Raw genomic sequence first — 9,954 nt, 5'->3', positions numbered from 1 at the left:
GAGTGAGATCGTGAAATTCCATAGTTCTTACAGGCTTGGACACGCTCAACTCAATAATGAAGCTACTGAAGCGGGAATGTGTGAAGATCGCCGTGTGTTTGGCGGACGCGAGGCAACAAACGAACGGCACCAATTTATTTGGAGTACGCGATGCTGGGGAGCCTGTGTTAAGCTTTACCCACGTGGTTTGCAGCTAGCGAATTCGGACTGTCCAATCCTGTCTGGTAGGTACCGTTGCTCACTTAGCACTACTTTGTGCTTTCGCCCTAGGCTCGTTAGTCCGCGCCATACCGTTGCCAAAAGATGGCCTAATGGTAAATGTTCGCACAGGTACCGGGCCGGTCACCACCCTGTGTCAGGGCCCCGGGTGGGAATTTCAGCCCCCAGCTAATCCAACTCTGCGGTACGACTGCTGTGATATGACTGCCACACTACTTCCCTCACAAGTAAACGGATGACGCACCTTAGATGAAAGCAACAGTGACAACATTGCGAATGATGATTTAGTTCTAAATGTTTTTAATGCTTAACTACTACATAAGAGTTTTTCAAAATTAATAAGCAACCATATTGATAGTAAGACTGTATTAAAAACTTTCAGTGTTCGGCTCCACAAACTTAAATTATATGTAAAGTTTTACTCCAGTGTGTGGGAAATAAACATCCCAGGTTGGGATGCATAAGCTAAAAGCAGTGGAGGGGATGGTCTGATACAGAGGGAGGGGGGGGGGGGGATCCCCCCATCCCCCCTGCAAATCGCACACTGTTACATAGTTTAAAAACATTTCATTTATATTTCATTTGTCTGCTGCAAGGTGTTACCTGCGTTTCCTTTGACATGAAAACTGTGCAGCTAGTGAACGAAAATTATGTGGAAAAAATTGACACAAAAAAGTGTTACTATACAGGTCCTCATATGGCAACTTTACTTTAGATGAAGAATTGACCTGAGACATTTCAGATGGAAGTGGCCCAGTTTGTAGACATGGACATCAATTTTTTTGGCCATGTGTATGAGTAGGAAGAGTAACAGCTCTGCAAATAGCGAGTTTCAGACAGAAATGCAAGTCACATGAGAGAAAGGTTTGCTGACAGTAGATAGCAGTTATTATTCTTAAGTAACATCAATCTGAATCAGTTTGGCACAATTTTAACTTTTTTTACTAATATGTCACAACAAAAAAATACCATAGTGAGCGGAGGAATTGTGGGCCCATCAGATGCTAAAAATGAAGATTAGGATTAGTGACATTCCACACTTTTCCTTGTGATTCTGTTTGTTGGACAGCATTTTAAGATTTTTAATTCCTCTATTCACTAATTAACTGTTAGTAAATGATGAAAAGTTGGTTAAAAAGTGAAGGTAATTAGACGGTGAATCTGATTCAAAAAAATCGATGTATTATCCTTAAATCCATGTTTAGAGTTTTTTTGAACAAAATGTGGTCAAAAGAACTGAATTGAAAATCAGAAACGCATTCAAAAATCAACTGAAAGATGGGGTGTGCATCTGCACCCATGTTTCCTTTGCCTTCACACATCAGTGTTATCCTTAGACTCCTGTTTGAGAAATATATATTATACAACTGTTATTCAAATTGACAAGTTGACAAGTTAGAAGATATGCTCTTGATGCCCTTATGTTTCCCTTGAAAATATTTGGTTTACGGGTGTTGATTGTCTTATGAACTTTTCTGTAGTCTGAGTTGGTGCTATTCTGTTGTTCTCGAAAATTACCGTATTATGCCTGTAATTTGTTTTTAGGTGCGATAGTTAGCAGGTGTGAAGTTCTAGAGTTGCTTCGAATATGTCCTCGATGTAATATGAGACGATTACCGTAGGGAATTGATTCCATGAGGGTGGTTGAAGCTGAAAAGTGGACGCTTGAGGCAACTAAGCACGCCAGAATAGAAAGAATAAACAAGGAAAGGAAGAGGGAGTTCAGGAACATGTAAACCAAGAAGATTATGTAGCTGGAGTGTTTGACAAACAAAAGAGGAGCTCATAGATAAAATGTAGCTTTGAATGGAATTTCCCCATTTATGACATGTTTGTTTCAAGCACGAAAAACTTATTTGAGGTCGAGGTATGAAATATTTTGAGATGTTTAGGATATTATTTGGAGAAACGTAGACTACAGACGCTAATGTACTAGCAACATGAAGGAAAACACATTAATTATAAAAGTAATCTTAATTTTGATGATCAGATGTAAATATTTCTAGAATAAAAGCTTGTGGCTGAAATGACATGATTAGATAAACATGTTGTTAATGTGTACTTGAAGTTTCAAGTATCTAATTCAGTTCAATCTCTTTATTCATCCATTGACAATATACATTGTACAGATGTAGTCAATTACAATATAATTTCTTATATTTGTTATAAAAACTTGGATAATAAATATAAATATTTCATATCAGTATATATAAATAATATTACTTTTCCATATTCAGCTATTCTTCAATGTTATAAAAACTTGGTGTTAGTAAAAATTGTTTAAGATCTCCCTTGAATTTTTGAAGTTCTTTAGTTTTCTTTATTGTAGAAGGCAATGCACTAAAAAGTATTTTGGGCTGGTAGTTTACACTTTTTTGGTAGAGTGATCCTTTGTGAGAGTCTCTGTAAAAATCATATCTGTTCCTTGTTTCATGGTTATGAACCTGATTATTTAATGTTGAAACTTCCTGGTGGGTTTTCAGAAAGCAGATACATTCATAGATGTATAAGCTAGGAGGAGAGATTAATTTAAATTCTTTAAATATTTCCCTGCATCATACTCTGCAGGGAATCCCTTGCATTATTCTTATAGCCCTTTTTTTGAAGTTTGAAAGTTTGTTTTATCATACCCCAGAAGGTCACACCATATCTAAGCAAGCTGTGCATATAAGCATAGTAGGCACACAATAATGATTTAGTGTTGCAACATTCCTGAAGCATTCTTAGAAGTATTTACTTAGTTTTTTACTCCAAACTTCTAGATGCTTTTCCATCTCAAGTGTTCATCCACCCATATCCTAGGAATTTTGTGTATAGAGATTGTGCAATAACATAGTTTCCTAACTCAGCTTTCACTCTTCTTATAGCTTTACTTTTAATATTACTGAAATTCATCAATACCGTATATGACCAAATAATTATCACAAAACCATCTTCCTTCTCACTTATTGTCCTAGAGACACTCTGTTTTGGATTATCCTCAGTGTATCTGGGGTGTATTTTCCCCTCTTCCCCTGCTGATGTATATTTTGTAGGGTTTGTGGTGGGTCTTATACCAACACTAGTGGGAAGTTGCGTCCCTGGCCGATATAAATTGGCAATATTTTGCCGACCCTAATACACCCCCAGATGAAAGTAGTATTACCTTTATCCTCTCCTCTCAAAGTAGTTGTTTGGTGATCTGGATCCTTCTGTGCCACCTCCCTGTCGATCCAACTGTGGTGAAGATTCCTGGAATGCTTCCACAAGTTATCTCTACTACGCTACTAAATAAATAGCTACACTTTTCACAAGCAGGGGTATATTTTGCCCAAAATTTTCACTATTTCTTTTAACAGCACATCAAACAATTGCTATGGAAATACGACTCTCTTGAGTACATTCAAAAACGTCCATACATGCATACTTTAGAACCTGAGAGAGCCAACAAAACACAGATAAAAAACTATAGCTGTTCAAATGTTCATCACGCCCTTGTTGGCACGTCATTTACTCCATGGATCTCATATTCAGGGACTTGCTGCACCATGGCCCAAATGACTCCCAGATGATCAGTGCTTGCAATACCATTTTTACTGGTCACCTTCTCGGCAGCTCCACCACTGCACACAAGAAAGGCAAACATACAGTTTCCCTTTCGCACTACATTTACCCTTATTCACCTTACTTATGAGCATCTCCTGTCTACAGCTTTCCAATGATGTGTTGGGATGTTTGCAAATATGCTGAAACACTAAATATCCTTTTATAAAAATGCTAGTGCCATCAGCGAACATCACCGTTTCAGCAACTGTCAGATGGTTTGGCAAATCGTTTATATACACCAAGAACAACAGAGGGCCTAGCACAGAACCCTGGGGCACTCTAAAGCTAGTTTTTTTGAAATCCGAAAAAATACTCTTTGCCGTCATGACATATATGTACTTTCTGTTGTCTATCAGAGAGATAAGGCTTGAACCATTTGAAGGCAAGTCTCCAGACCCCATAAAATTCTAGTTTTATACGCAATAAGTCATGGCTGATTAGATCAAACACTTTAGATAAATCTAAAAATATCCTGCAGCTTAATTGGTTCTTGTCCTAGGCATTTAGGACCATTTTCATGAATTGGAAGACTGCCATTTCTGTGAGTCTGTTCTTTCTAAACCCATTTTCAGCGTTAGTCAGCATTTTAGTTTTATTCAGGAAATCAGCTAGCCTTTCATACATCACTCTTTCAATTACTTTAGAGAAACCTGACAATAATGACACTGGCCTATAATTATTTATGTCAGCTGTACTATCCTTTTTGTGAGGTGGCTTTATTATGGAGAGTTTTAGTTTTGATGGGAACACCCCTGCTCTGAAAGAAGTGTTAATAATGTCAGATAGGTGAGTATCTATGCTGGTAGAAATATGTTTGACTACTTTGTCTGCAATTCCATCAGTACCACAAGACATTTTACTCTTTAGTTTGTTGTTGTTGCTCTAGTCTTCAGTCCAGAGACTGGTTTGATGCAGCTCTCCTTGCTACTCCATGATGTGCAAGCTTCTTCATCTCCCAGTACATACTGCAACCTACATCCTTCTGAATCTGCTTAGTGTATTCATCTCTTGGTCTCTCTCTACGATTTTTACCCTCCGCGCTACCCTCCAATACTAAATTGGTGATCCCTTGATGCCTCAGAACATGTCCAACCAACCGATTCCTTCTTCTAGCCAAGTTGTGCCACAAATTTCTGTTCTCCCCAATTCTGTTTGGTACCTCATTAGTTATGTGATCTACCCATCAAATCTTCAACATTCTTCTGTAGCACCACATTTCGAAAGCTTCTATTCTCTTCTTGTCTTAACTATTTATCGCCCACATTCACTTCCATAGATGGCTACACTTCATACAAATACTTTGAGGAACGACTTCATGACTATCGCCTCTTGTTCGACAATTGTCAGTTATTTTGCTCCCCAAATAGCAAAACTCCTTTACTACTTTAAGTGTCTCATTTCCTTATCTAATTCCCTCAGCATTACCCAATTTAATTCGACTATATTCCATGATCCTCGTTTTGCTTTTGTTGCTGTTCATCTTATATCCTCCTTTCAAGACACTATTCATTCTGTTCATCTGCTCTTCCAGGTCCTTTGCTGTCTCTGACAGAATTACAATGTCATCGGCAAACGTCAAAGTTTTTATTTCTTCTCCATGGATTCTAATACCTACTCCGAAATTTTCTTTTGTTTCCTTTATTGCTTGTTCAATATACAGATTGAATAACGTTGGGGATAGGCTACTACCCTGTCTCACTTCCTTACCAACCACTGCTTCCCTTTCATGTCCCTCGACTCTTATAACTGCCATCTGGTTTCTGTACAAATTGTAAATAGTCTTTCGCTCCCTGTATTTTACCCCTGCCACCTTCAGAATTTGATAGAGAGTATTCCAGTCAACATTGTCAAAAGCCTCCTCTAAGTCTACAAATGCTAGAAACGTAGGTTTGCCTTTCCTTAATCCATCTTCTAAGATAAGTCGTAGGGTCAGTGTGGTTCAAATGTTCCAACATTTCAATGGAATACAAACTGATTTTCCCCGAGGTCGGCTTCTGCCAGTTTTTCCATTCGTCTGTAAAGAATTCGTGTTAGTATTTTGCAGCTGTGACTTATTAAACTGGTAGTTCGGTAATTTTCGCATCTGTCAACACCTGCTTTCTTTGGGATTGGAATACACAATTGACATGAATTGATGCAGGCGATCAGACAGAATGCTTACGTACGTGTCACTTGGCAGAATCGTATCTAGACGTATCATGGGTACCATATCACTCCAACTGCACACGCCACACACCATTACAGAGCCTCTACCAGCTTGTACAATGCCCAGCAGACATGCAGTGTCCATGGATTCATGAGGCTGCCTCCATACCCGTACACGTCCATACACGCGATACAATTTGGAGACTCGTCCGACCAGGCAACATGTTTCCAGTCATCAACAGTCCAATTGCGGTGTTTGACGGGCCCAGGCGAGGCGTAAAGCTTTGTGCCGTGCAGTCATCAAGTGGGCCTTCGGCTCCGAAAGCCCGTATCGATAATGTTTCGTTGAATAATCGGCACGCTGAACTTGTTGATGGCTCAGCATTGAAATCTGCAGCAATTTGCGGAAGGGTTGCACCTATGTCATGTTGAACGATTTTCTTCAGTCGTCGTTGGTCCCGTTCTAGCAGGATCTTTATCCGACCGCAGCGATGGCGGAGAGTTAGTGTTTTACCGGATTCCTGGTATCCACGGTACACTCGCGAATTGGTCGTAAGGGAAAATTACCACTTCATCGCTACCCCGGGGATGTGTCCCGCCGCTCGTGTGCCGACTATAACAGCGCGTTCAAACTCACTTAAATCTTGATAACCTGCCATTGTAGCAGCAATAACCGATCTAACAACTGCATGAGACACTTGTTGTCTTATATAGGCGTTGCCGACCGCAGCGCCGTAGCCTGTCTGTTTACATATCTCTGTATTTGAATACGCACGCCAATACCAGTTTCTTTGGCGCTTCAGTGTACAATAAAAGTTCAAGCAAATACGCGTGTTCTTTCATCATATTACTTTTGAAATGTTATATGTACAAAATAATGTGACTAGCACTGGAAAAAACATAAATTTAGAAAAAGCGTGAGTGGGGCTCGATCCAGCGATCCACTGATCACGGAGCTTCAACTAATCCTATGAGAGCCGGCATCTCGTGCTCAAGGTCGCAACGCACCGGTTCATCGATGACGCGTAAAACTTCTCTTGCGATCTTCTCTATATCGCTTAAGTAGTACGCCTTACTGTCAGCACATTATTTTGTCTTAATGGACTACTAGAAGTGTACAGGGTCTGAAGTGAATCTGTGATACGAAAGTAGTGGCCTCCCTTTGTCTGAATAATTTGAGAGACATCACTTCTGTTCCTCAATATCTCTAGTAATGACTATTTGCCAGTACTCGCCCTCAGACGTTCAGTATGTTAGCAGTTAGACCATATTATTGAACGTGTTAGGGTCTTCTTTTGCCGGCCGGAGTGGCCGAGCGGTTGTAGGTGCTATAGTCTGGAACCGCGCGACCGCTACGGTCGCAGGTTCGAATCCTGCCTCGGGCATGGATGGTGTGATATCCTTAGTTTAGTTAAGAAGTTCTAAGTTCTACGGGACTGATGACTTCAGGTGTTAAATCCCATAGTACTCAGAGCCATTTGAGCCATTTGGTCTCCTTTACCTGTTCCCTATTTTCGGGTAGTAAACAGGGTTGAGCAGTGGCCAACCGCTTGCCTTCCAGCGGCTCAAGAGGTGGCGACCCCGGCGTGGGAGAGAGACGCCGCCGAGACGGCAATCAACCTCCAAAGAGGCTCCGCGGCGCTGCCCGTTTGGCGCCCACACGTCAATTACTTCATTCCGCGTCCTTCAGAGTTTAGATTGCCAACCGGACAGGCACGCTGCGATGCCGCGTTTACACAGACGTTCTGCGCCTGCTGGTGGTACCTTTCGAACAGACAAGCGGTTCAGTCTACATACACTATCAGGTCAAAGGTATCCGCACACCTGTTAGTGTACATTAATAAGGGATATGTCCATCCTTAGCCTTTATGATGGCTTGAGCTCTTGCTGGGAACACTTTCAGTGAGATGTCTGTATGTCGAGGAATGGCGGCCTATTATTCTTCCTCAAGAGTTGAAACCGGAGAAGGTAGTGATGTTGAACGTTGAGATGTGAAGCGAAGTCTGCGTTCTAAGGCATCCCAAAGATGTTTCATTTAGGTCAGGTCGAGACTGAGCAGACCAGTCCTTTTCAGGAGTGTTATTATTCATAAACCATTGACTTGCAGATATTGATTTATGATGGGGTTCATTGTTATGTTGATGCGATCAATCATGCTATCTGAAATCTTCTTCTACTGTATACAGTCCACAATGATGTAAAAGGTGATCAAATTCATCCGCATTTAAACTGTCACTTTCGGCTTCATATTGGTCCAGCAGGTCCCGACAAATTTCTTTTCGATGATTTTTTTTGATCTCTTGTACTCATCTGCAAAACACTTTTTGCACACACTTTGCTATAACCAAGTTCATCTAACACCTCGCCTAAAAGACTTTCCAGCATTATTATTATTTATATTTATTAATTCCTGTAACTCCTTATGTGCAACAAAGGATGGCCAACTCATTCTGTCTCCTGCTAGTATTTTCACTTCTTCTCGTGCTGTTTCTTGCTGTTGACCTTCTGCTTCAGCTGATCGTCTACAGGTCATTTTGGGGGTTGCCTCGTCTGCGTTGTCCCTGCGGGTTCCAATAAACTGCTTTCTTCACAATATGTTCATTTGGTCTCCTAAGTGCGTGTCCTAACCATCTCCACTTCCTGCTTCTTATTTGCAGCTCAATTGGCTTGTGGTTGGTCCTTTCCAGAGTGTTTCGTTAGAGATGACATTGGGGCACCGAATCCCCAGGATGCTCCTCAGACATCTGTCGTTGAATGTCTACAGCTTATGGATTAGCTGCTTTGTCACTTTCCTAGTTACACATACATATAGAAGCATGGATTTTACATTACTTTCAATTATCCGCAATTTGGTCCTCAATGTTATTTCCTTCGATTCCCAGATAGAGCGGAGAGTTGTAAAAGCACCTTTGGCTTTGTTGACTTGGCTGTTAATATCATCTGTTGCACTACCATCTGGTGTAATCAGGCTTCAAAGGTAGCAAAACTTAACCACCCTTTTGATTATCTGGCCCCCAAGCTTAAGTTATGCGGTGCTGTTATCATATGCCCGCTTGTCTTTTGGGCGTTAATTTTCAAACCTACTTTCTTCGCCGCAGATTTCAGATCTTCTAGTTCCTCTTTCATGTCGTTGAGGCTGTGGGACGGAAGGCAAAGGTCATCTGCTAAATTGCTCCATTTGATTTCTCTCACTTTATCCATTGCTTGCTCCATTACAAGATTCAGTACTGTGTTAAATGGTATCGGCGAGACATGCAGCCTTGCTTAACTCCTGTTTTCACTGCTATTGGATCTGAAAGCAGACCTTGATGTTGAAGCTGGAACGTGTAGTTTTCATACATCCACTTGACAAGAGCAATTATTTTCTAGGGAATTCCAAAAGTTTGCAGTGAGCTCAATGTTTTTGCTCCAATTATACTGTCGAAGGTCTTTTCAAAGTATACAAACAGCATGTTAAACGGTGGCTGATATTCTTATGAATGTTCGGCTATTATTATCAAGGTGTTTATCTGGTCAATGAAAGAGCTACTTTTCCTGAAACCTGCTTCTAATTTTCTCGTCTACATATGCTTTTTCCCCATTTAGGATCATTTGCAAGAGAATCTTGCTTGGGACTGACAGCAGGGTGATGCCTCTCCAGTCATCACAAACGAGTGTGTCTCCTTTATTGGGGAGCTTGAGGAGCAAGCCTTTGTTCCAATCATCTGGTACTTTCTCATTCATCCATATGGTCGTCAGGAGTGGATGTAAAATTTCTGCTGTTATAGAGGGATCTACTTTAAGTGACTCTGGAGTGATGTTGTCCAGGCCTGGGGCTTTTCCATTATTTATTTGTTGGACAGCTTCAGCGATTTCTTCTTTGGATAGCGGTTCGAAGTTAATTGACGTATCTTGTGGGATATATCTTTACAGCATCCCCCGACTTAACTTAATTACCTTTAGTTATCTTTGTTTTACTTTTCTTGATGTTCGTCTAGTAACCACTTTCCAGTATTCTAAGCATTC

The sequence above is a fragment of the Schistocerca gregaria genome, chromosome 3, assembly GCF_023897955.1.
Source record: "Schistocerca gregaria isolate iqSchGreg1 chromosome 3, iqSchGreg1.2, whole genome shotgun sequence".
NCBI lineage: Eukaryota > Metazoa > Arthropoda > Insecta > Orthoptera > Acrididae > Schistocerca > Schistocerca gregaria.
Note: the sequence above shows the minus strand (reverse complement) of the source record.